The following is a 25662-nucleotide window of genomic DNA, read 5'->3' as shown; positions in this document are numbered from 1 at the left end:
CCTCGATCCCAATGCAGGGAGCCCGGGTTCGATCCCTGGTCAGGGAACTAGATCCCACATGCATGCCACAACGAAGATCCCGCGTGCTGCGACTAAGACCCGGTGTAGCCAAATAAATAAATTTTAAAAATTAAAATAAAATGATGCTCAGAGAGTGAATAAAAGCAGGCAGCTTTTATATTTTTTTACACAATAAATTTGTGAGGATTTGACAGGACAAAAAACTTAGATGTGGATGCTTAATTAGTAAGGAATGTAATGCAAAGTTTGGGCTTGGGTAGTAACTTTAATTCAAAACCATCAATATGCCATTGAAGCACATTTTGGGGTGGCCTGCCTTTTGACCGAACACCAAGGATCTCCAAATGATCCCCACTTGGGACACTAGTATATAAATGAGCCAAAGAAGGCCTCTGTATATGCGTGTACTTCTTCACAGCAGGCTGAGATCCGTTAGCTCAAAAGCCCATTGGCGCCAAACTCAAATTTTTACACATGCAATTGTTTAAAATATAGACCCAAGAAGCAGATTTTTAACTAGTTAGAGCCTGCCTGCTTTGCATACCCCAAGAAATTGCAGCCAGCGTCTGCTAGCCATAGGTAAACCCTGCACCACCACAAGACCCCAAACTGCTGCTGTGGGCTGGAGCTCTCTGACCCGAGGCTCCCTGCCTCTGCAGGGGAACAACAGCGCCTAGACCCAGAAGCCTCCTCTTCAATAGCCCTCTTGTTCCCTAGCCCACCTCCCCTTCTGGGTAGCAGCCCCCAGCCCTTTGCCTTTGGCAGGTTTCAAGCAGCGAGGACCCTTCTCACGTGCAAACCTGTCCAAACAGCCTCCAAAGAAAATTCCTTGTGTGCTACTGCCACCTTGTGGTCATATATTTTTCCTTGCTCGGCGCCAAAATCCCTGACCTCATTAGGGGGCCAATACGACGGCATTCGCGGGCTTTGTTGTCTGTCCTGGACGATGAGTCGTGGATGGCAGTGGCGAGCGTCACTCTGTTCCCAGCTCTCTGTTCCACCTGACACAGTGACCAGCAATGCTTGAGAAGAGATTCTGGCCTCTCCATCAGTCTGGGTACCTGAGCGAGAGAAGGAACAGCGACCCCTGCCGGCTGTCTCCACTATGGGCTACCTGCCCCGCCTGGCTCCAGGCACCTCTAAGAGCCAATCAACGTTACCGTCTTTTTTTTTTTTTTTTTTTTTTTGCCTTGCTGCGTGGCTAGGGATTGAAGCCGGACCATGGCAGTGAAATCCCCGAGTCCTAAGCACTGGACCGCTAGGGAATTCCCAATGTTACCGTCTTTTTGTGCACCTGTTTCAGTCAATTAGGACTTTTATAACAAAATACCCTAGACTGGGTGGCTTGAACAACAGAAACTTATTACTCACAGTCTGGAGGCTGTGAAGTCTGAGACCAGAGTGCAAAGAATGGTTTTGGTGACAGCCCTCCCCTGGCTTGCAGAGAGCTGCAGAGAGGGGGAGAGGAAGAGAGAGAAAGAGAGAGAGAGAGAGGGAGGGAGAGAGAGATCTCACCTCTCTCATTATAAGGGCACTAATCCCATCATGGGGGCTCCACCCTCATGACCTCATCCTAATTACCTCCTAAAGGCCCCATAATACCAGCACATCTAGAGCTAGGGCTTCAACATAAGAATTCGGGGGAGACACAGACAGCCTCATAACAGCTTGCATCTGGAGATCTTGTATCCATTGCTTATATCTAAAGAAGTATGGAAAGTTCATGCCATGGTAAGGGGGTGGTTCTTCTATGGCATCCTGGAAACTTTTCACATATTCATTTAGTCAGAGGCTTGAACTGTAGCCAATCTGAGTCTTGGCAGAAAGCTTAAAAAAAAAAAAAAGCTTATGATCCTCCTGGAACATGAGAAAATGAGAGGCTTGTGAGCAGCTGCTATCTCCTATCTCCCACTCACTTCTTTTTTTTTTTTTTTTGGCTGCACCGCGTGGTTCAGCTCCCCAACCAGGGATTGAACACAGGCACAGCAGTGAAAGCCCAGAATCCTAATCACTAGGCCACCAGGGAACTCCCTCCTACTCACCTTTTTATCTTCCCTGGAGGCTTTCATGAGACAGTTTCTCATTGCTTCCTGGGTTCTGATGAGATGTCTTTCTGCCCAGTGCCCCTCAGATTGGAGCTGCAGAATATAAAAATGCTTAGCTGTAGTCTAGATTTGACTCTTATACCAGACTAAAAAGGTATTTGGACTTTGCTCCTGGCTGCTGGCACAGAGCTCCTACAACCCTCATAATTTCCTGAGTGAGGGTGGTGGGAGTGCCTTGTGTTCTAATGAGGCCACTCTCGGCGGGTCTCTAGGGGCTGGACATCAGAAAGACCAAGTCTTGATTAGAAGCGTGGAACTTTCATCACCACCCCCAACTTCCAGAGAGGGGAGAGGGGCTGGAGATTGAGTTAATCACCAATGGCCAATAGTTTAATCAGTCATGTCTATGTAGTGGAACCTTCATAAAAACCCCTAAACAAAGGATGAAGATCTTTCTGAGTCATAAAACTGATTTAAGGAATCTGGTTAGATAAAGTGCCGAGTTGAAAGCATCCCCAAGCACATCAATCTCGTTTTCTGGTGGAATGTGGAGAATTACATGAGTATTCATAACTCTTACTGAATTGTTCTCTTCTCTGTTGAAATAAGTTCACACACAGAAGTGGTATTTGAACAAAAGGGTCTCATAAGAATCTCAAGATTTAAAAAAATCACTGCCACATCTTTTGAAAATAACTTTCCAAGAAACACCTGTAATTATAATTGGTTTTCCTCCTTGATAATTTGTTGCCTTGTTGATGTTTCTATGTTCCTAAATGGTAAGACAAGTAAGACCGATCAAGACAACAGAGCCTCAGGACTATTTTTGCTCTTCTTCCAAAAGAAGGATGGAAAAAACAATAAAAACCTGTGATTTGCTTGGTTTCTCATTTTAACGAAAGATTGAGAATTTCTTTTTATTTAAATTAGCATATCTATCAAATGCAGTTTGTAGACTTGTAGTTTAAAGATTTGGATCCTGATTTTTTTTAAAAAAACTGGAGATTTCTGAGATGATTGGGGAAATTTGAATACTATCTGAATATCAGATAGTATCAAGGAAGTACTGTTGGTTTTCCTAGTGTGATACTGCTGTGCTGGTTATATATATATATATATATATATTTTTTTTTTTTTTTTTAGGTACGCGGGCCTCTCACTATTGTGGCCTCTCCCGCTGTGGAGCACAGGCTCCGGACGCGCAGGCCCAGCGGCCATGGCTCACGGGCCCAGCCGCTCCGCGGCATGTGGGATCCTCCCGGACCGGGGCACGAACCCATGTCCCCTGCATCGGCAGGCGGACTCTCAACCACTGCGCCACCAGGGAAGCCCTGGTTATATATTTTTTTAAAAAGATTCTCATCTAATAAAGACATCTGTGTACTAAAATATTTTGGGATTAAAAAGATGAATTTAAAAACTAAAAGCTCTTCCACTGGAGGAGAAAAAAAGGATAAGTTCACAAGAAAAATCACTCAATAAAATTTACCTATTACTTTAATAACTACTATTATAATTATAGCATATCAGGCATAAGCACAATTCTGGTCCGCGTCCCTCCACCCTCGAAGGCAACCATAGCTTGGTCCATTTCTGAACATAAAGGTGCAAAACTGGATCTGGGATCATTTTCCCAGACACTTTTGGGGTTTTAGTTTGAGGTCCCCAAATCATTCCCTGTCTTTTCTCCATTATCAGGAGATCTATGGTTGTCAACTTATGGTAAAGAAGGAAGCCATAAAACACTAGTCAGGGGCTTCCCTGGTGGTGCAGTGGTTGAGAATCCGTCTGCCAATGCAGGGGACACGGGTTCGAGCCCTGGTCTAGGAAGATCCCACATGCCACAGAGCAACTAAGCCTGTGCGCCACAACTACTGAAGCCTGCGTGCCCTAGAGCCCATGCTCCACAACAAAAGAAGCCAACGCAATGAGAAGCCCACGCACTGCAACACGGGGGCTACTCTTTGGTGCAGTGCATGGGCTTCTCACGGCAGTGCCTTCTCTTGTTGCGGAGCACGGGCTCTAGGCACATGGGCTTCAGTAGTTGTGGCACATAGGCTCAGTAGTTGTGGTGCACAGGCTTATCTGCTCCGCGGCATGTGGAATATTCCCAGACCAGGGATCGAACCTGTGTCCCCTGCATTGGGAGCACAGACTCTTAACCACTGCGCCACCAGGGAAGTCCCACAGGTGGGCTTCTTAGTTGCGGCTCCAGGGCTCCTTAACATGGCTCGCTGGCTCCTTAGTTGAGGCACTTGGGCTCCTTAGTTGTGGCATGTGAACTCTTAGTTGCGGCACGCATGTGGGATCTAATTCCCTGGCCAGGGATCAAACCCGGGCCCTCAGCATTGGGAGCATGGAGCCTTATCCACTGGACTGCCAGGGAAGTCCCAACATAACACTATTATATATAAAATAAACAACAAGGTCATACTGTATAGCACATGGAACTATATTCAGTATCTTGTAATAACTTATAATGGAAAAGAATAATTAATAAGAACCTGTTGTATAACACAGGGAACTCTACTCAATACTCTGTAATGACCTATATGGGAAAAGAATCTAAAAAAGAGTGGATACATGTATATGTATAACTGATTCACTTTGCTGTACACCTGAAACTAACACAACATTGTAAATCAACTATACTCCAATAAAAAATTTTTTAAAACTATAATGGAAAAGAATATGAAAAAATGTGTGTGTGTGTATATATATATATATGTATGTATGTATGTATAACTGAATCACTTTGCTATATACCTGAAAGTAACACAACGTTGTAAATCAACTATACTTCAATTTAAAAAAATTTTTTTTAAAAGGTATGGATTGGACACTAGCACCCAGCTGTGCTCTTCTTCTATGTGATCAAGACAGAGAACTGAGAAGAGAATGACTTTCTCACACAGATTCAAGGTTTTGAATCTCATGTCACTGTACGAACCTAAAGTCATTTTCCATCTCTTAGAAAAATCCTGCAGAAGCAGTACTTGTCCTTGTTCTGCATTTGAGGAGCCTGAGATGGACAGCTGACGTGACGTGCCAAGCGCACTCAGCTACTCAGTGGAGAAGCGGAATTCAAATTCTGGTCTGTGCAGTTCCCAAGACCCTGATTTTCCACTGAGCCATACTAGGAAATTTAAAAGGTCTTAGTTTGGGGTAGAAAACTGTGGAGTGTGAATGAAAGGTGTAGGGGTTGGGAAAGGCTCAAGAAGATAGGTGAACAGTGAATCCAGCGATCTTCGTAGGTGTTGGCAATCTCTTTATGTAAAGGGCCAGAAAGTCAGAGAGGCTCAGTGGGCCACAGGGTCTCTGTTGCAACTTCTCAACGCCTGTTAGAATTGGGAGGGGGGGTGAGGTGGGGGGGGCATCAAAAAGACAAGAGAGGGCAATTCCCTGGTGGTCCAGTGGTTAGGGCTCCGAGCTTCCACTGCAGGGGGCATGGGTCATGGGTTCCATCCCTGGTTGGGGAACTAAGATCCCTCAAGCCAAGCAGTGTGGCAAAAAAAAAAAAAAAAAAAAAAGTAAAAGAAAACAAAGATAAGAGATATAGCGTTGGTGGAGGTGCAGAAAAGGGAACCCTCATGCACCGCTGGTGGGCATGTAAACTGGGGCAACTGTTATCAGAAACAGTATGGAGGTTCCTCAAAAAATGAAAACTAGAACCACCATAGGATCCAGCAACCCTACTTCTGGCTTCAATAATGTATATGTGTCAATCCCCGTCTCCCAGTTCCTCCCACCCCACACCTTTCCCCCTTGGTATCCATACATTTGTTCTCTATGTCTGCGTCTCTATGTCTGCTTTGCAAGTAAAGTCATCGATACCATTTTTCTAGATTCCATATACATGTGTTAATATATGCTATTTGTTTTTCTCTTTCTCTGTATGACACTCTCTAGGTCCATCCACGTCTCTACAAATAACCCAGTTTTGTTCCTTTTATGGCTGAGTAATATTCCATTGTATGTATGTACCACCCCTTCTTTATCCATTCCTCTGTTGATGGAAGTTTAGGTTGCTTCCATGTCCTGGCTATTGTAAATAGTAATTTCAATTTTAGATTTTTGAGATTTACTTTGGGGCACCAAGGAGATTACTCCTGGCCAGTTGTAATGTCAGAGATACATTTAGACCATTCTATGAGAGCAGAAAGAAATATCTCAGGGCAGAAGACTATGTTTACAGCAGCTAGATGTCCTTTCACAGGGTGAGGGTCTCCCCACCTCTTTTCCCCACTCTTCAGTTGATGTGGGTAGTTATGGTCTTGGAAGGAGACTGCAACACATGGCAAGGAATTGGGGGAATCACTGTGATTCCTGGAGCTTCAATAATCTTTGCAAACGACTCTCTTCACATACGGCTTCAACTCAGTCAGTCAACACGTATTTACTGAACATTTGCCAAAATCTAGGCACTTTCTAAACACTGAGGATGTAGTCCCTGCCCTCAAGGGGCTTAATTTCTAGACTCCAGATATCTTATTTTTTTTAATTGGAGAAGAGTTGCTTTATAATGTTGTTAGTTTCTGCTGTTCAGCAAAGTGAATCAGCTGTATGTGTACATATCCCCTCCTTTTTGGATTTCCTTCCCATTTAGGTCACCACAGAGTATTGAGTAGAGTTCCCTGTGTTCTACAGTGGTTTCTCATTAGTTATCTATTTTATACATAGTAGTGTATACATGTGAATCCCAATCTCCCAATTCATCCCATCACCCCCTTCTCCCCTTGGTGTCCATACGTTTGTTCTCTATGTCTGTGTCTCTATTTTTACTTTGCAGATAGGTTCATGTGTACCATTTTTCTAGATTCCACCTATATGTGTTAATATATCTGTTTTTCTCTTTCTGACTTACTTCACTCTGTATGACAGTCTCTAGGTCCATCCATGTCTCTGCAAATGGCATGATTTCATTCCTTCTTATGGCTGAGTAATATTCCATTGCGTATATGTACCACATCTTCTTTATCCATTCATCTGTTGATGGACACTTAGGTTGCTTCCATGTCCTGGCTATTGTAAATAGTGCTGCAGTGAACACTGGGGTGATGCGTCTTTTGGAATTCTGGTTTTCTCTGGGTGTGTGCCCAGGAGTGGCTCTAGATATCTTATGATTTCAAGAGCATCAGGAATAATAGGTGTCATCAAACCCTAAGTGCTTCTCCCCCAACCAAGTGGTTTTTGTCATCACTGATGTCTCTAGAAGCCATGGCACCAGGGGAGGGGAGGGGTACTATACTTTCTACAGTGTTGACACACTCTGGACACACCATGGGTGACACACTTGGGTGACAAAGAAGATCAGGAGTGAAGTCTAGTGTCTCTTGTCCTCTCCCCGACCATGAAATCTAGAGATGACATCACAGGATAGTATAGAAGAATAAGATGGATAAAGATGGGTGGTGGGGAGAAATGGATGGGTTCTGGGGCAACATGGCAGGACCATTCAACATCCAGGGGCATTGTGCTGTGTGTACTACCAGACAAGAGCCCCCTTCTTGGCCTCACAACCCAGTGATCACCTTGAGATTTGGGTGGCGGGTAAGGTTTTGCATGATTTGAGGACTTTTTTTTTTTTAATTTATGTGATTGACTAGTCATCCCCTGACTCTCATTTCTACATCACTTGCACTATCTCCTCTTTTTAACATCTTTGCTTTCTTAACTTTTTACTCCTTTGCTTTTTTTTGATATAAATTTATTTATTTTATTTATTTTTGGCTGCATTGGGTCTTTGTTGCTGTGCGCAGGCTTTCTCTAGTTGCAGTGAGCAGGGGCTGCTCTTCGTTGCCGTGCACAGGCTTCTCACTGCGGCGGCTTCTCTTGTTGTGGAGCACGGGCTGTAGGCGCACGGGCTCAGTAGTTGTGGCTCGCGGGCTCTAGAGCGCAGGCTCAGTAGTTGTGGCGCACGGGCTTAGTTACTCCACGGCATGTGGGATCTTCCTGGAGCAGGGCTCGAACCCGTGTCCCCCGCATTGGCAGGCGGATTCTTAACCACTGAGCCACCAGGGAAGTCCCCCCATGTCTATTTTAGATTGCATTTTTTCTCTTCAATTATACCCCCCTTTTAACATGTATTAGAAATCATTATAGATTCACAGGAAGCTGGAAAAAATAGTTCAGATACTTAATGATCCATTATTCACCTGTAACAATAAAAAATCCAAGAAGTTGACGTTAGGCAGATGACATGATACTCTATACAGAAAACCCTAAAGACTCCACACAAAAACTATCAGAACTAATAAATGAATTCACCAAAGAGGCGAAAGATCAATGAATTAGCCAAAGAGGTGACAGACCTATACTCTGAAAACTATAAAACGCTGATGAAGGAAACTGAAGATGCTTCGGAAGGATGGAAGGATAGCGCATGCTCTTGGATTAGAAGTATTAATAGTCAAAATGGCCACACTACCCAAAGCAATCTACAGATTTAATGCAATCCCTATCAAAATACCCATGACATTTCTCAGGATCTAGAACAAACACTCCTAAAATTCATATGGAACCACAAAAGACCCCAAATTTGTAAAGCAAGCTTGAGAAAAAAGAACTAAGCTGGAGGAGAAAAGAACAAAGCTGGAGAAAAAAGAACAAACCCTTGCAGACTTCAGACTATATGACAAAGCTACAGTAATCAAAAGAGCATGGTACCAGCACAAAAACAGCCACACAGATTAATGTAACAGAACAGAGAGCCCAGAAATAAACCTGCACATTTATGGTCAATTAATTTATGACAAAGGAGGCCATATACAATGGAGAAAAGACAGCTTCTTCAATAAGTGGTGCTGGAAAACTGGACAGCTACATGTAAAATAATGAGATTGGAACATTTCTAGGGAACTATATTCCACATCCTGTGATAAGCCATAATGGAAAAGAATATTAAAAAAATGTATATAGGTATATAACTGAGTCACTTTCCTGCACAGCAGAGATTGGCATAACATTGTAAACCAACTAGACTTCAATAGGGACTTCCCCAGTGACACAGTGGAATAGAATCCACCTGCCAATGCAGGGGACACGGGTTCGAGTCCTGGTCCAGGAAGATCCCACATGCCACACAGCAACTAAGCCCATGCACCACAACTACTGAGCCTGCACTCTAGAGCCTGCGAGCCACAACTACTGAGCCCATGAGCCGCAACTACTTAAGTCTGTGCGCCTAGAGCCCGTGCTCCGCAACAAGAGAAGCCACCGCAATGAGAAGCCCGCTCGCCGCACCTAGAGAAAAGCCTGCCTGCAGCAATGAAGACCCAACGTAGCCAAAAATAAATAAATAAATTTATTATTTTTTTTAAAAAAGACTCTGTAAAAAGAAATCCTTGGGGCTGGATTTGTCAATTCTGTGCACTGGAGTTTTTAACTGTGAGAAATAAATATTTGTTGGTTAAGCCACCCTGTCTATGGTATTCTTTTAGAGCAACCTTAGCTGACAAAGACACATACAAATGCAGCTGTACATGGGACAGGGGAGGAATGTATGTTTTCCCTTTTCCATTGGATTTTTTTAAAAAAATTAAAGTGGATCCCCACTTGAGGATTCTCCTTACTGGGCTGTGGGAACCCCGAAAGGCTCAAGTGCTAAGCATACTCCTACCCCACTCTGCTGCCATCCCCCCACCTTTTTTTCTCTGCCAACTTTTTTTTAATGCACACACTCCCAACCTTAGCAGCAGGTCAGCTCTGCTAAGAGAAACCAAAAACTTGTGCTACAGTGCCACCTTCTGGAAAATGAAAGAAAGGCTCCCAAATATCAATCTCTTGAACTGTTAGAATCAAAGTAAACAAAGCCTTGGAGGTGACGTCAGCATCATGGTGGTGTGAGATGCTCCCTTTGTCTCTCCCCTTCAACCTCAACCAGTAAAACATCCGTAACTCAATAAGGGTTCCTCTGCTTAACACACCAGGATGCTGGAGAGTTTCACACATCTGTGTATCTAAAGGTGGGGGGAATGGAAGATGTAGAAGAGGTGAAACTAGGTGAAACCAGTGGAGGTGGTGCCCACAATCCAGGTGACCCTGGACACAGCAGAGGCACCTGCTATCCCAACATCCCAGGGTGTGATGCCAGTGACAACAGTGACATCAGCAGCAGCAAGGCACCAGTGACCACATAGGCACAAGCAGTGACAACAAGGGCACCAGGCAACACCTCTGGCAAAGGCTGTTGGGGGGCGATTCTCAAATATAGCCAGAGGCAGCTCAAGTAAGACAAACAAAAATCTTGCGCTATAGCGCCACCTACCGAAAAAAGAAAGTCCACTAATTACGAACCTGTTGAATCGTTAGAATCAAGTAAAAAAAAAAAAAAAAAAAAAGGCTTTACCTAAAAAAGAAAGCTGTTTGCTACTTCAAATGCACCAGCAGAGGACCAACTCATCAAGCGCCATGAAAAACCACAGCAAAACAGTATCACAAAAAGAAAACGACAATTCTCCAGAAACGAACTTAAAGTCATGGAATATTGTGATCTAACGGATAGAGAATTCAAAATAGCTGTCATGAAGAAACTTAACAAGCTACAAGAAAACTCAGAAAGGCAGTTCAATGAGCTCAGGAATAAAATTAACGAACAATGGATGGACTTAGAGATTGCCCTACCAAGTGAAGTGAGTCAGACAGAGAAAGACACATATCATGTGATATCACTTATATGTGGAATCTAAAAACATGATGCAAATGAACTTATTTACAAAACAGAAACAGACTCACAGACTTAGAAAATAAACTCATGGTTACCAAAGGGGTAAGGGGGGAGGGATAAATTAGGAGTTTGGGATTAACATATACATACTACTGTATATAAAACAGGTAATCAACAAGGACCTACTGTATAGCACAGGGAACTCTACTCAATACTCTGTAATGACCTATATGGGAAAAGAATCTGAAGAATAGATACATGTATATGTATAACTCCATTGCTTTGTTGTACACCTGAAACTAACACAACATTGTAAATCATCTATACTCCAATAACAATAAAAGAAAAACGACTGAGTACTAAGTGCTGGCAAAAAAATAAAAATAAAAATAATGAACAGAAGGAATACTTTTTCAAAGAGATTAAAACACTAAAAAAGAACCAAACAAATTCTGGAGCTGAAAAACTCAATAAATGAGATGAAAAATGCATTAGAAAGCACCAGAAATTGATCAGACCATATGGAAGACAGAATTAGCAAGATCAAAGACATCTAGAGGGCTTCCCTGGTGGCGCAGTGGTTGAGAGTCCGCCTGCCGATGCAGGGGACACGGGTTCGTGCCCCAGTCCGGGAAGATCCCACATGCCGCGGAGCGGCTGGGCCCGTGAGCCATGGCCGCTGAGCCTGCTCGTCCGGAGCCTGTGCTCCGTGGCGGGAGAGGCCACAACAGTGAGAGGCCCGCGTACCGCAAAAAAAAAAAAAAAAAAAAAATCTAGAAATGATACAGGTAGAAGAGGAGAAAGAACTAAGATCTTAAAAAATGAGGAAATTCTACAAGAGCTATCTGACTTCATTATGAAGGGCAACATTAGGATAATGGGTATCCCAGAAGAAGAGAGGGAGAAGGGAGCAGAGAGTTTATTTAAAGAAATAATAGCCGAGAACTTCCCAGATTTGGGGAAGGAACTGTATGTCCTTGAAGCTAAGAGAACACCTTATTAACTCAACACAAAAAGACCTTCTCCAAGGGGGCTTCCCTGGTGGCGCAGTGGTTAAGAATCTGCCTGCCAATGCAGGGGACAGGGGTTTGAGCCCTGGTCTGGGAAGATCCCACATGCCATGGAGCAACTAAGGCCATGCACCACAACTACTGAGCCTGTGCTCTAGAGCCCAAGAGCCACAACTACTGAGCCCACGTGCCACAACTACTGAAGCCCGTGCACCTAGAGACTGTGCTCCACAACAAGAGAAGCCACCACAACGAGCAGCCCAAGCACCTCAACGAAGAGTAGCCCCGGCTCGGCTCGCCGCAACTAGAGAAAAGCCTGCATGCAGCAATGAAGACCCAATGCAGCCAAAAATTTAAAAAAAAAAAAGACCTTCTCCATTATATTAAAACTGTCAAAAGTCAATGACAAAGAATTTTAGAGGCAGTCAGGGAATAAGGATGGTAATCTACAAAGGAACTAGGCTATCTGTAGCAGAAGCTACAGGCCAGGAGACAGTGGAATGACAGTCTCAAAATACTGAAAGATTAAAAAGTGTGTCAAGGGCTTCCCTAGTGGCGCAGTGGTTGAGAGTCCTCCTGCCAATGCAGGGGACACGGGTTCATGCCCCGGTCTGGGAAGATCCCACATGCTGCAGAGCGGCTGGGCCCCTGAGCCATGGCCGCTGAGCCTGCGCGTCCGGAGGCTGTGCTCCACAACGGGAGAGGCCACAGCAGTGAGAGGCCCGCATACTGCAAAAATATAATAAAATAAAATAAAAAAATAAATTAAAAATGTGTCAAATGTGCCCAAGGATACTCTATCCAGCAGAGTTATCTTTCCAATATGAATTAGAAATAAAGGGGGACACAGAGTTTTGAGGGCATTAGCCCACTGTGGCCCCCTTTGCTCGGCAAAGCAATAAAGCTATTCTTCCTGTCAAAAAAAAAGAGAAAAGAAATAAGCTTTTCCCAGACAGAAAAAAGCTGACAGAGTTCAACACCAGACCTTCCTTACAAAATTGCTGAAAGGAGCTCTTCTACCTGAAACAAAAAGGCAAAAGTACGCAAAATGTTGAGGAAGGTGATAAACAGATGGATATATCAGAAAATTGCAACTCTATATCACAATAGGTTTTTAAACACTTAATTACAGCATAAAGGTTAAAAAGGAAAAAGTAGTACAAACTACTATAGCCACTTCAATTTGGCAACAAGCTCACAACATAAAAAGGGATAATTTGAGACAACAAAAACAGAAAAGGGAAGAGGAAAAGGATAGAACCCACATAGGCAAATGAAGATAAGATGGTATCAGCAGAAAAAGGACTATTTCATCTATGGGATGTTTCATACAGATCTCATGGGAACCACAGCACACAAACCTAGAGCAGAGACACGAAATATAAAAAAAGAGGAAACTAAGAAAAATATCATAGAAAAGCACTAAACTAAAATGGCAGATAGAAACCCACACAAAAATAAACAACAGAGCTACAGAGCAACCAGGAAACAAAAGATAAAGTGGCAGGACTAAGTCCTCCTCTATCAATAATTACCCTAAATGTAAATGAATTGAATTCACCAATCAAAAGACACAGAGTGGCTGGATGTATTAAGCAAAAACCCAAGGCCCAACTATATGCTTTCTCCAAGAGACTCATCTCTGGGTTTCTAAAAACAAATGCTGGCTCAAAGTAAGGGATGAAAGATGATACTCCAAGCAAATGTCAGCCAGAAGAAAGTGGGTGTAGCCGTACTCGTATCAGACAAAATAGACTTCAAGCCAAAAAAGGTAACAAGAGACAATAATGGACATTATATAATCACAAAGGGAACAATTCATCAAGAAAACATAACAGTTACCAACACAAATGCACCTAACATAGGAGGACCAAAATATATAAAGCAATTATTTTTTTAAAATAAATTTATTTATTTACTTTTATTTATTTTTGGCTGTGTTGGGTCTTTGTTGCTGCACGTGGGCTTTCTCTAGTTGCGGCGATCAGGGGCTACTCTTCGTTGCGGTGCACGGGCTTCTCATTGCGGTGGCTTCTCTTGTTGCGGAGCACGGGCTCTAGGTGCACAAGCTCAGTAGTTGTGGCACGTGAGCTCAATAGTTGTGGCTTGCGGACTCTAGAGTGCAGGCTTGGTAGTTGTGGCGCACGGGGCTTAGTTGCTCCGCGGCATGTGGGATCTTCCCGGACCAGGGCTCGAACCCATGTCCCCTGCATTGGCAGGCAGATGCTTAACTACTGTGCCACCAAGGAAGTCCCAATTTTTTTTTTTAATAAAGCAATTATTAGCAGACCTAAAGGGAGTAAATGACAGCAACACATTAATAGTAGGGGACGTTAACACCCCACTTACATCAATGGATAGATCATCCAGACAGAAAGTCAACAAGGAAACTATAGCCTTAAACAAAATATTAGAACAAATGAATTTGACAGATCTGTACAGAACATTCCATTCAAATGCAGCAGAATACACATTCTTCTCAAGTGAACATGGAACATTCTCAAGCATAGACCATAGGTTGGGACACAAAACAAGTCTCAATAAATTTAAGAAGACTGAAATCATATCAAGCATCTTTTCTGACCACAGTGGTATGCAGCTAGGAATCAACTAAAGAAGAAAGCTGGAAAAATCACAAACATATGGAGACTGAACAACATGCTACTGAACAACTATTGGGTCGGTAAAGAAACCAAAGGAGAAATTTTAAAATACCTGAAGATAAATGAAAATGAAAATATAAGATACAAAAATCTATGAGATGCAGCAAAACTTCTAAAAGTGAAATTTATAGCAATACAGGATTACCTCAAGAAACAAGAAAAATCTCAAAAAACAATCTAACTTTACACTTAAAGTAATTAAAAAAAAGAACGAACAAAGCCCAAAGTCAGTAGAAGGAAGGAAATAATAAAGATAAGAACAGAAAGAAATTAAATAGAAACTAAAAAGACAATAGAAAAGATCAATGAAACTAAGAGCTGGTTCTTTTTTTTTTTTTTTTTTTGCGGTACGCGGGCCTCTCACTGTTGTGGCCTCTCCCGTTGCGGAGCACAGCCTCCGGACGCGCAGGCTCAACGGCCATAGCTCACGGGCCCAGCCGCCCCGCAGCATGTGGGATCTTCCCAGACCGGGGCACGAACCCATATCCCCTGCATCGGCAGGCGGACTCTCAACCACTGCGCCACTAGGGAAGCCCAAAGTTGGTTCTTTAAAAAGATACACAAAACTGACAAACCTTTAGCCAGACTCACTAAGAAAAAAAAGAGAGAGGGCTCGTAAATAAAATCAGAAACGAAAGAAGAGAAATGACAATGGATACCACAGAAATACATTTTTCCAAAGAGGACATCCAAATGGCCAACGGGCACATGAAAAGATGCTCAACATCACTATTAGGGAAATGCAATTTCAAACCACAATGAACTATCACCTCACACCTGTTACAAGTGCTATCATCAAGAAGACAGGAGACAACAGGTGCTGGTGAGGATGTGGTGAAAAGGGAACCCTATACAGTGTTGGAGGGGATCTAAATTGGTCCAACCACTATGGAAGACAATATGGAGGTTTCCTCCCAAATTAAAAATAGACCTACCATATGATCCAGCAATTCCACTCCTGGGTATATACCCAAAGGAAACAAAAACAGGATTTTGAGGAGATAGCTGCACTCCCATGTTTATCACAGCACTAGTCACAATAGCCAACATAATGGAAACAACCCAAATTGATCAACAACAGATGAATGGGTAAAAAGATGTGGTACATATACACAATGGAATATTATGCAGCCATGAGAAAGGAGGACATACTGCCATTTGCGACGACATGGGTGGACCATGAACTCATTAAGCTAAGTGAGATAAGTCAGACAGAGAAAGTAAGTACTCTATGAAATCACTCACTTATAAGTGGAATCTAAAAAAGTCAAACCTGTAGAAAAGAGAGAGTAAAACTGTGTTACCGGGGGCTGGGGGCTAAGGTTGATGGTGTTTAAGGGTACATATTTGTAAGGAGTAGTAAATAAGCCATAGAGATCTAATGCACAGTAAAACGAACATAAACAGTAACACTATCGTATAATTATATAATGTGACATTGTTACAACATATATAATATATCAAAGGAACAGCTGTACACCTTAAATTTACACAATATTACCTGCGAAATTTATTCAATTAAAAAAATTGACAGAGTGAGCACGCCTAGCATGTCCTATTTTAAGACTTTTAAAAGTATCAAATTGTCTACAGTAACAATGAACTCTCGAGAGAAAACGAATCCCTTGCATATTTAGGGAGCTCTTTGGGATGCCACACCCAAAGCACCTGGAATCAAAGAACCCCCTCTCCTCCGGGCAAGCCTGAGGCAGCGGGAGAGGGAAGGCAGGTCTCCTGGCCCTCCCCCACCCCCAGCGCCGTGAGGGGAGCCGCCAGCCCCACCTGCTGGGCCCCCCGCCGCCCCCCCAATGCCACCTGCTCGCCCCTCCGCGCCCAGGCCCGACAGAGGCGACGGGGTGCACCTCGAGGGCGCGCGCGGCCGCTTCCGACGGCGGGGCTCGAGAGCATCTCCCCGCCTCCCCGGGAACGGCCGCTCATCTAGCGACTCCGGTTGTCACCAGGGTGCTCGCGGCGGATACTCACCCGTCGGGGATACTGTTCTTCCTCACCATGATGCGAGAGGCGTGAGGCTCCTACTCCCCAGGAATCCCACTCTTAGGCTTCTTCTAGAACATACAGCGGATCAGCTGCGGCCGCGGGCGTGCACACGCGGGAGGCTGGTGAGCAGACGGTGCTCACAGGTTACCGAAGGCGCACGCGTTGCGCGCGCTCGGACCAGGCGGCGGAGGGGCGCACAGCGCATGCTCCAAGGCCGCCTTGCCTGGCGCGCCCTGGAGAGCAAGCGCGAAGCTGAGGGCGTGAGGCTGCGGGTGTTGGGTGGGCGCGTAGGGAGTGGTGAGGCTGGGTTGGTGACCTCTCCTAGACCGCGGTAGATGGTGCGTCCTGCATTCGCTGCCCAGAGAGAGCAAAAGTGCACTGTCCATCCAGATGAATGTCATACTGCCCGTTAGACCCAGCCCCATCCTTCCGCCGACCATCCCTATTAAATCCTCCAGTATTTGTCTGGTGGGAGCTCTGCTCAATGGAAAAAACCAGCTCCGTGTCCCTCCCCCACTCCACCCCCACCCCACCCCACCCACCCCCAGCTCCCGGTAACCAGGGCCAGACCCGCACGGGTCACTGGGACTTGTAGTCCTCAGGGCCTGGCCCACCCACTGTGCAACTTCTTTGGGAATTAGCCGCGCTTGATATGCATCAAATCCGGGTCCGTATGATTTAACGAGGGCCTACTGTGTACTGAACACCTTGCTAGGATTGGTGGGAAGCAGATGAGTTCATGCCCCAGCTCTCGTCCTCACATTAGGTTAAGCAGAAAGGTGAATTTGCGAAGTACAATGTAATGAAGAAAAATTACGAATTATAGTGCTGTTGGAGGTCACGGAAGGGCCAGAGTCAGAAAGAACTTCCTGGAAGATGTGGGGTTTCCATCAGCCTTTGAAACCTGTACCGATCTAGGTTAGGCAGAAATTGCAAAAACCAGAGGATGGAGGTGGCAGGGAGTATAAAGGAGAGTTTGATCTGGTTATCTGGAAGGCTTAAAGGGGAGAGTGGTGAGCAGGGCTCAGTTGGGCAAGTGGACGCTTTCAAAAAGGACCTCCACTTTGAGTTCCTCTGCAGTGGAGACTTATAACTACAGGCACTTATAGGCTTAAATAAAAACACCATCACAGGATTTACTGTGTGTTTCCGGACTTCGGGGCTCCTGTTTAGATAAATCTCCTGTAAGAGAAGGGAGGGCTTTGAGGCCACAGGGAGAAGCCTTGGGTCCCCCACTCCCCCTGTTCTCCTGGCAGGGGGTTCTCATGGGGTGTGGGAATGACAGATACCTGATCTCACCCGCTTTCTTCTCTGATTCCAGGAAGGAGATTTTGCCTCCTACAAGCCCTGGATAAAGCCAAGGTCTCAATTCTGGCCCTGTCTTTCTCCATCTCCCCCTCCCCAACCACTGGAGAGGAACTCCCCTCCCCTCCTTCCTCTGGTTCCTCCCTCATTCCCTGTCCCTAGGGAGACCATTTGTCATTCTGAGGCACCCCCTCCTCACCTGTCACCAGTAGAAGCAGGACGTCACTGAGCTAGGAACCTATGTGGGGGGTGGCCTTTTCTGTAGCATTCACGGTGTACTCTCCAGCATGACTGGATTTTAGATGAGTCAGCTGAAGTTCAGCCAGGCCCTCTGTAGAGACAGGTGATTGCAAGAACTACAAGGTATCTCCTCCCTTTCTGAGAGCAAAGTTTACATCCTTGGTGGGAGTCCAGCATCGCAGGGTCACGTTCCTCTGGGCAGGTACCACTGAGCTGGGCCAGGCACTGAGGGAGGGCTTCAGAAGTGCCTGGAAGGAAGCAGATCTCAGGACTGGATGTGATCCACTCACCTGCTCTCAGGAAGCCCATTTAAAGAAGGGAGAGGGGAAAGTGGGACCTTTGGTGGGGTGAAGGGTCAAGGAGGGTTTATGAAGAAACACTCACCATCTCTTCTTATGTCTCCTTGGCCAACACACAGCCCTGCAAAGAATCGTCCCTGAGACACAGGCACCTGCGTCCTCACCTCCTGGTCCCTGAGGGGCCGTCTCAGGGCTCATACGTGTGGGAGCTCTCACTTCCCCACGCTGGACTCTGGCTCCTGCTCTGCTCTCAGCTCCTCCACCATGTCCCACGAAGGTTCCCCTGTGCTGCTGTCACCTCCCAAGGCTCCAGGGCCTTTCTCGTTTCCACAAAAATGCCACCAATCCTCTTATTTTCTCTTTCTACCTAAACCACTCCTGGTGCAAAATCTATGTCTGAACACAGTCAAATTCAGACCTCAAATTCTAACGCACCTAGATAAGCCAGGAATGCTGAAAGCCGGGATGCTATTGGGGAGATGGAAAAAGTTGATACAGAGAAGTAGAGAATTTCCTGGCCAATAGGAAAGATGCTGGACCTTAGGACAGAGTGAAGGGGTCAATGTTAGTGAACATTGAATGACTGTGATTTGAGGTCCATGTGCAGAGAAGGAGCAAGACCATGGTTCATGCATTTAAAAACAAATCCAGGGCTTCCCTGGTGGCGCAGCGGTTAGGAATCCGCCTGCCAAGGCAGGGACACGTGTTCGAGCCCTGGTCTGGGAAGATCCCACATGCCGCGGAGCAACTGAACCTGTGCACCACAACGACTGAGCCTGTGCTCTAGAGCCCACGGGCCACAACTACTGAGCCCCCGTGCCACAACTACTGAAGCCCGTGCACCTAGAGCCCATGCCCCGCAACAAGAGAAGCCACTGCAATAAGAAGCCCGCTCACTGCAATGAAGAGTACCCCCTGCTTGCCACAACTAGAGAAAGCCTGCGCACAGCAACGAAGACCCAATGCAGCCAATAATTAATTAATTAATTAAAATTTAGTCTTAAGTTACACTCGTGTCAAGTTTTAAGTGGGAAAATGTGACAGCCATTAGTAAGTCAAGCGTATGTTGTTGTGATCAATAGGGTAATCTGGAAAAGAATTGCACAAAAAGTAATGTAGATAGAAACGTTAAAAATAAAATAAAATAAAGAGACACGCAACCCCCTGAAAAAAAAAAAAAGTAATGTAGAGGTAAAGAAAGTTGAAGATTTAAAATGTCATATTATTGGTGAAGCTAAAAAAAATTAAAATAGCACAGTAAAAAATAATTTTTAAAACAAAGAAATTGGAAATGAGGAAACATAAAACAGATGGGCAAATAGAAAGATTAGAAGATTATAAACTTTCATCCTTTTACATAGAACATCAATTACATAGAACATCAATTGGCCCTGAAATTCAATGAAAAGATTACATAGAACATCATAGAATTACATAGAACATCAATTGGCCCTGAAATTCAATGAAAAGAATTACATAGAACATCAATTGGCCCTGAAATTCAATGAAAAGATCTAATGGATGTTTAAAAAAAGACCTAAATAAATGCCGGGTTGTTTTTTTTTTCAAGAGAAACACTTTAAGTATTGGTATATACAGAGGTGCCTGGAAAGCAAAAAGATACAGAAAGATATACTATGCAAACATCGTCAAAACAAAGGTGGTATGGCTATATTAACATCACATAAAGTAGATCTTAAGGCAAGAAATAGTATTCAGATATGAAGGGGAACGTTTCCTAATGATAAAATAGGTCAAGAAAAATATGTAATAACCCCAACTCTGTAGGCACCTCATAGATACAAAATCCAATAATATAGATACAAAATCTATAAAAGAATTGTTGACAGTATTAAAGAAGCTAAGCCTATAATCATATTTTGTATTTTGACATGCCTCTCTCATTAACTGCGTTGCACATGAAAAAGTCCACAAAAAAAAAGAAAAAGAAAAGAAAGACATTTGCTATTCCAAGAAATCAAACCCGGAAAAGTAAATAAAATGTCATTTTGCATTATTAATTTGACAGTTTTTAATGCTAAAATCTAATGTTAAATAGAATTTGGAAAAATGATACATCATCAGTTTTTTGAATGATAAATCAATACTAGTTACTAAGGGCAACTGGGTTATGAAGCTCATCCCTGCCCCCCAACATTTATAACCTTCCACCTGAGAATTTAAATCCCAGTAGTTTACCCTAAGGAATAATTAAGGCTGTCCAAAAGAATTACAAGTTGTTATTTTTTATTATGATTATAGTAGCAAATGAGTTGGAAGTAATATAAATGTACAGGAGTAGGAGGTTGGTTAGTTACAAGTTTTCACTTTTATAGAGTGGAGAACGATTCAGCAATTTAAATCATGTTATGGAACATAAAAATAAAATTTCAATGTTCCAAGAAGATATGATAATGTATAAACTAATAAAAGAACCAAAATAAAAAATTAAATCATGTTGTGGAAGCAACTTATAACCGTGTGTGGGGAAGCATTCATTGGCATGAAACACTTTAAGTTTTATAGGTTTATGACAAAATAAGATTACAGTTTAGGAGATATAGATATAGATATTTCTTGGGAATTTTTTCTTATCACTCTCAAATATTTCTAAAAAAGGTGAGCCTTTTTTTTTTCTTTTTGGCTGTGTTTGGTCTTCGTTGCTGCGTGCGGGCTTTCTCTAGTTATGGCGAGCAGGGGCTACTCTTCGCGGGCTTCTCACTGAGGTGGCTTCTCTTGTTGCAGGGCATGGGCTTTTAGGCATGTGGGCTTCAGTAATTGTGGCCCACGGGCTCAGTAGTTGTGGCCCGTGGGCTCTAAAGTGCAGGCTCAGTAGTTGTGGCACACGGGCTTAGTTACTCCGCGGCATGTGGGATCTTCCCGGACCAGGTCTCAAACCCATGTCTCCTGCATTGGCAGGTGGATTCTTAACCACTGCGCCACCAGGGAAGCCCTGGCAGGCGGATTCTTAACCACTGAGCCACTAGGGAAGTCCAACGGTGAGTCTTTTAAAATGAAGACCCTTTGTTTTGCTGAGCACAGTGGTGGGCTTGGGTGTAAACGTTAAGGAGTCAATTGCTAGATAATCTGAATTGTTCTGCATAAAAATGAGTTAAGAAATTTAGGGTGGGGATTTTAAAAAAAAGAACCTAGATGAATGACATCAAGGAAACCAGAAACATGTGCACGGCACTGGGAAAAAGAGAAGGGAAATCAGCAGTGGGTGTGTGATATGAAACTCCTCTATCTCCTCTGTCACATAGCGGTCAAAAATCTCCATTGACCACTCATGACTTTTGTGGAAGCAGTGAATAGCTGGGAGGAAAGATAAATGGATATAGTTTTAGAGAGGAATCAACTCCTTTAATTCATTAATGTTTCCTCCTTAGCTCCTAGGAAATGGGATTATGCTCTTCCCATTTGGGAAAATAATTGAATGGACACTTTCCAATTTCCCTTGATTACTTTCTCTTCTGTAAAAGAAAGCACATTAAAAACCTAACTGTTGGGCTTCCCTGGTGGTGCAGTGGTTGAGAGTCCGCCTGCCGATGCAGGGGACACGGGTTCATGCCCCAGTCTGGGAAGATCCCACATGCCGCGGAGCGGCTGGACCCGTGAGCCATGGCCGCTGAGCCTGTGCGTCCGGAGCGTGTGCTCTGCAACGGGAGAGGCCGCAACAGTGAGAGACCCACATACTGCAAAAAAACAAAATAAACAAACAAAAAAACCTAACTGTTTCCAGCAATCCCACTCGTTGGCATACATCTAGAAAAAAACTCTAAGTCAAAAAGATACATGCACCCCAATGTTCATAGCAGCCCTATTTACAATAACCAAGACATGGAAGCAATCTGAATGTCCATCGACAGATGAATGGATAAAGAAGATGTGGTAGATATATACAATGGAATACTACTCAGCCATAAAAAAGAATGAAATAATGCCATTTGCAGCAACATGGATGGACCTAGCAATGATCATACTAAGTGAAGTAAGCCAGACAAAGACAAATATTATGATATCACTTATATGTGGAATCTAAAAAAACATAGAAATCAACTTATTTACCAAACAGAACAGACTCACAGACATAGAAAACAAACTTACAGTTACCAAAGGGGGGAGGGGGGAGGGATAAATTAGTAGTTTGGGATTAGCAGATACAGACTATATAAAATAGATAAACAATAAGGTCCTACTGTACAGCACAGAGAACTGTATTCAGTATCTTGTAATAAAGCAACATGAAAAATTATATATATATAATATACATATATATCTGAATCACTTTGCTGTACACCTGAAACTAACACGACACTGAAAATCAACTATACTTCAATAAAAATAATAAACTAAAAACCTGACTGTTGCATGACCCAGTTGTCAAGGCTTACTAGGGAACAAGTTTACTCTGTCTCAAAGGCAGAAACATCCATTTCTGTTCTCTTGTTGACCTACCTGCTCTCAGGGCCAGTGAGTGTCCAGCTCTTATCAGAGATCACTACATTTTAGGTGGTAGTATGTGCTTGCCCAGCCAGTGTATTGTGTTAATGCCGATTTCCTGGTTTTGATAATGTACTGTAGTTATATCACCATCAGAGAAGCTGACTGATGGGGTACTGAGAACTCTGTACTATTTTTTTGTGACTCTAAAGCTATCAATATTTAAGACAGAGAAAGACTAATACTGTATGATATCACTTATATGTGGAGTCCGAAAAATAATACAAACGAATGTGTATAGCAAAACAGAAACAGACTCACCGATAGAGAAAACAAACTAGTGGTTACCAGTGGGGAGAGGGAAGGTGGGAGGAGCAACATCGGGGTGGGGAATTAACAGATATAAACTACTGTGTATAAAATAGATAGGGCTTCCCTGGTGGTGCACTGGTTAAGAATCCGCCTGCCAATGCAGGGGACACAGGTTCAAGCCCTGGTCCGGGAAGATCACACATGCTGTGGAGCAACTAAGCTCGTGCGCCACAACTACTGAGCCTGTGCTCTAGAGCCCGTAAGCCACAACTACTGAGCCCACGTGCCACAACTACTGAAGCCCGCATGCCTAGAGCCCGTGCTCTGCAACAAGAGAAGCCACTGCAGTGAGAAGCCCACGCACCGCAACGAGTAGTAACCCCTGCTCGCCACAACCAGAGAAAGCCTGCGTGCAGCAACAAAGACCCAACTCAGACAAAAATAAATAAATAAATACATTTATTATTTTTAAAAAGATAAACAGGACTTCTCTGGTGGCCCAGTGGTTAAGAATCTACCTGCCAGGGGCTTCCCTGGTGGCGCAGTGGTTGAGAGTCCGCCTGCCGATGCAGGGAACACGGGTTTGTGCCCCGGTCCGGGAAGATCCCACATGCCACGGAGCGGCTAGGCCCGTGAGCCATGGCCGCTGAGCCTGCGCTTCCGGAGCCTGTGCTCGGCAACGGGAGAGGCCACAACAGTGAGAGGCCCGCGTACCACACACACACAAAAAATCTTCTAACGGAAGGGGGAAGGGTAAGCTGGGACAAAGTGAGAGACTGGCATGGACATATATACACTACCAACTGTAAAATCGATAGCTAGTGGGAAGCAGCTGCATAGCACAGGGAGATCAGCTCGGTGCTTTGTGACCACCTAGAGGGGTGGGATAGGGAGGGTTGGAGGGAGATGCAAGAGGGAGGAGATATGGGGTTATATGTATATGTATAGCTGATTCACTTTGTTATACAGCAGAAACTAACACACCACTGTAAAGCAATTATACTCCAATAAAGATGTTAAAAAAAAAATCTTCCAACAAACAAAAGTCCAGGACGAGATGGCTTCACAGGTGAATTCTATCAGATATTTAGAGAAGAGTTAACACCTATCCTTCTCAAACTCTTCCAAAACATTGCAGAGGGAGGAACACTCCCAAACCCGTTCTATGAAGCCACCATCATCCTGATACCAAAACCAGACAAAGATATCACACGAAAAGAAAATTACAGACCAATATCACTGATGAACATAGACGTAAAAATCGTCAACAAAATACTAGCAAACACAATCCAACAATACATTAAAAAGATCATACACCATGATCAAGTGGGATTCATCCCAGGGATGCAAGGATTCTTCAATATACAAAAAACAATCAATGTGATACACCATATTAACAAATTGAAGAATAAAAACCATATGATCATCTCAATAGATGCAGAAAAAGCTTTTGAGAAAATTCAACACCCATTTATGATAAAAACTCTACAGAAAGTGGGCATAGAGGGAACCTACCTCAACGTAATAAAAGCCATATATGACAAACCCACAGAAAACATCATTCTCAATGGTGAAAAACTGAAAGCATTTCTTCTAAGATCAGGAACAAGACAAGGATGTCCACTCTCACCACTATTATTCAACGTAGTATTGGAAGTCCTAGCCACGGCAATCAGAGAAGAAAAAGAAATAAAAGGAATACAAATTGGAAAAGAAGAAGTAAAACTGTCACTGTTTGCTGAGGACATGATACTATACATAGAAAATCCTAGAGATGCCACCAGAAAACTACTAGAACTAATTAATGAATTTTTTAAGTTTGCAGGATACAAAATTAATGCATAGAAATCTCTTGCATTCCTGTACACTAACAACAAAAGATCAGAAAGAGAAATTAAGGAAACAATCCGATTTACCATCGCAACAAAAAGAATAAAATCCCTAGGAATAAACCTACCTAAGGAAGTAAAAGACCTGTACTCAGAAAACTATAAAACACCAATGAAAGAAATCAAAGATGACATAAACAGATCGATAGATACACCATGCTCCTGGATTGGAAGAATCAATATTGTGAAAATGACTATTCTACCCAAAGCAATCTACAGGTTCAATGCAATCGCTATCAAATTACCAATGGCATTTTCCACAGAACTAGAACAAGAAATTTTGCAATCTGTAGGGAAACACAAAAGACCCCGAATAGCCAAAGCAATCTTGAGAAAGAAAAACGGAGCTGGAGGACTCAGGCTCCCTGGCTTCAGACTATATTACAAAGCTACAGTAATCAAGGCAGTATGGTACTGGCACAAAAACAGAAATATAGATCAATGAAACAGGATAGAAAGCCCAGAGATAAACCCACACACATATGGTCACCTTATCTTTGACAAACGAGGCAAGAATATACAATGGAGAAAAGACAACCTCTTCAATAAGTGGTGCTGGGAAAACTGGACAACTGCATGTAAAAGAATGAAATTAGAACACTCCCTAACACCACACACAAAAATAAACTCAAAATGGATTAAAGACCTAAATGTAAGGCCAGATACTATAAAACTCTTAGAGGAAAACATAGGCAGAACACTCTATGACGTGAATCACAGCAAGATCCTTTTTGACCCACCTCCTAGAGAAATGGAAATTAAAAAAATAAAC

At 43.5% G+C, this 25662-nt stretch overlaps 1 long non-coding RNA gene across 1 annotated transcript in view; it reads right to left on the bottom strand.

Moving 5' to 3' along the window:
* Positions 1–177: 177 nt before the first annotated feature.
* LOC117198725 (uncharacterized) overlaps positions 178–25662 on the bottom strand; it is a 27955-nt gene continuing 2470 nt past the window's right edge. Inside the window, exons 2-4 of the long non-coding RNA XR_004479945.2 lie at positions 2064–2159; positions 1603–1848; positions 178–1469 (exon numbers count right to left, since the gene is read on the bottom strand). This is a non-coding gene — a long non-coding RNA (uncharacterized LOC117198725). The remainder of the gene's footprint in view (positions 1470–1602; positions 1849–2063; positions 2160–25662) is intronic.

The sequence above is a fragment of the Orcinus orca genome, chromosome 20 (assembly GCF_937001465.1).
Source record: "Orcinus orca chromosome 20, mOrcOrc1.1, whole genome shotgun sequence".
NCBI classification, from domain to species: domain Eukaryota; kingdom Metazoa; phylum Chordata; class Mammalia; order Artiodactyla; family Delphinidae; genus Orcinus; species Orcinus orca.
This window is presented reverse-complemented; position numbering and strand designations above follow the sequence as displayed.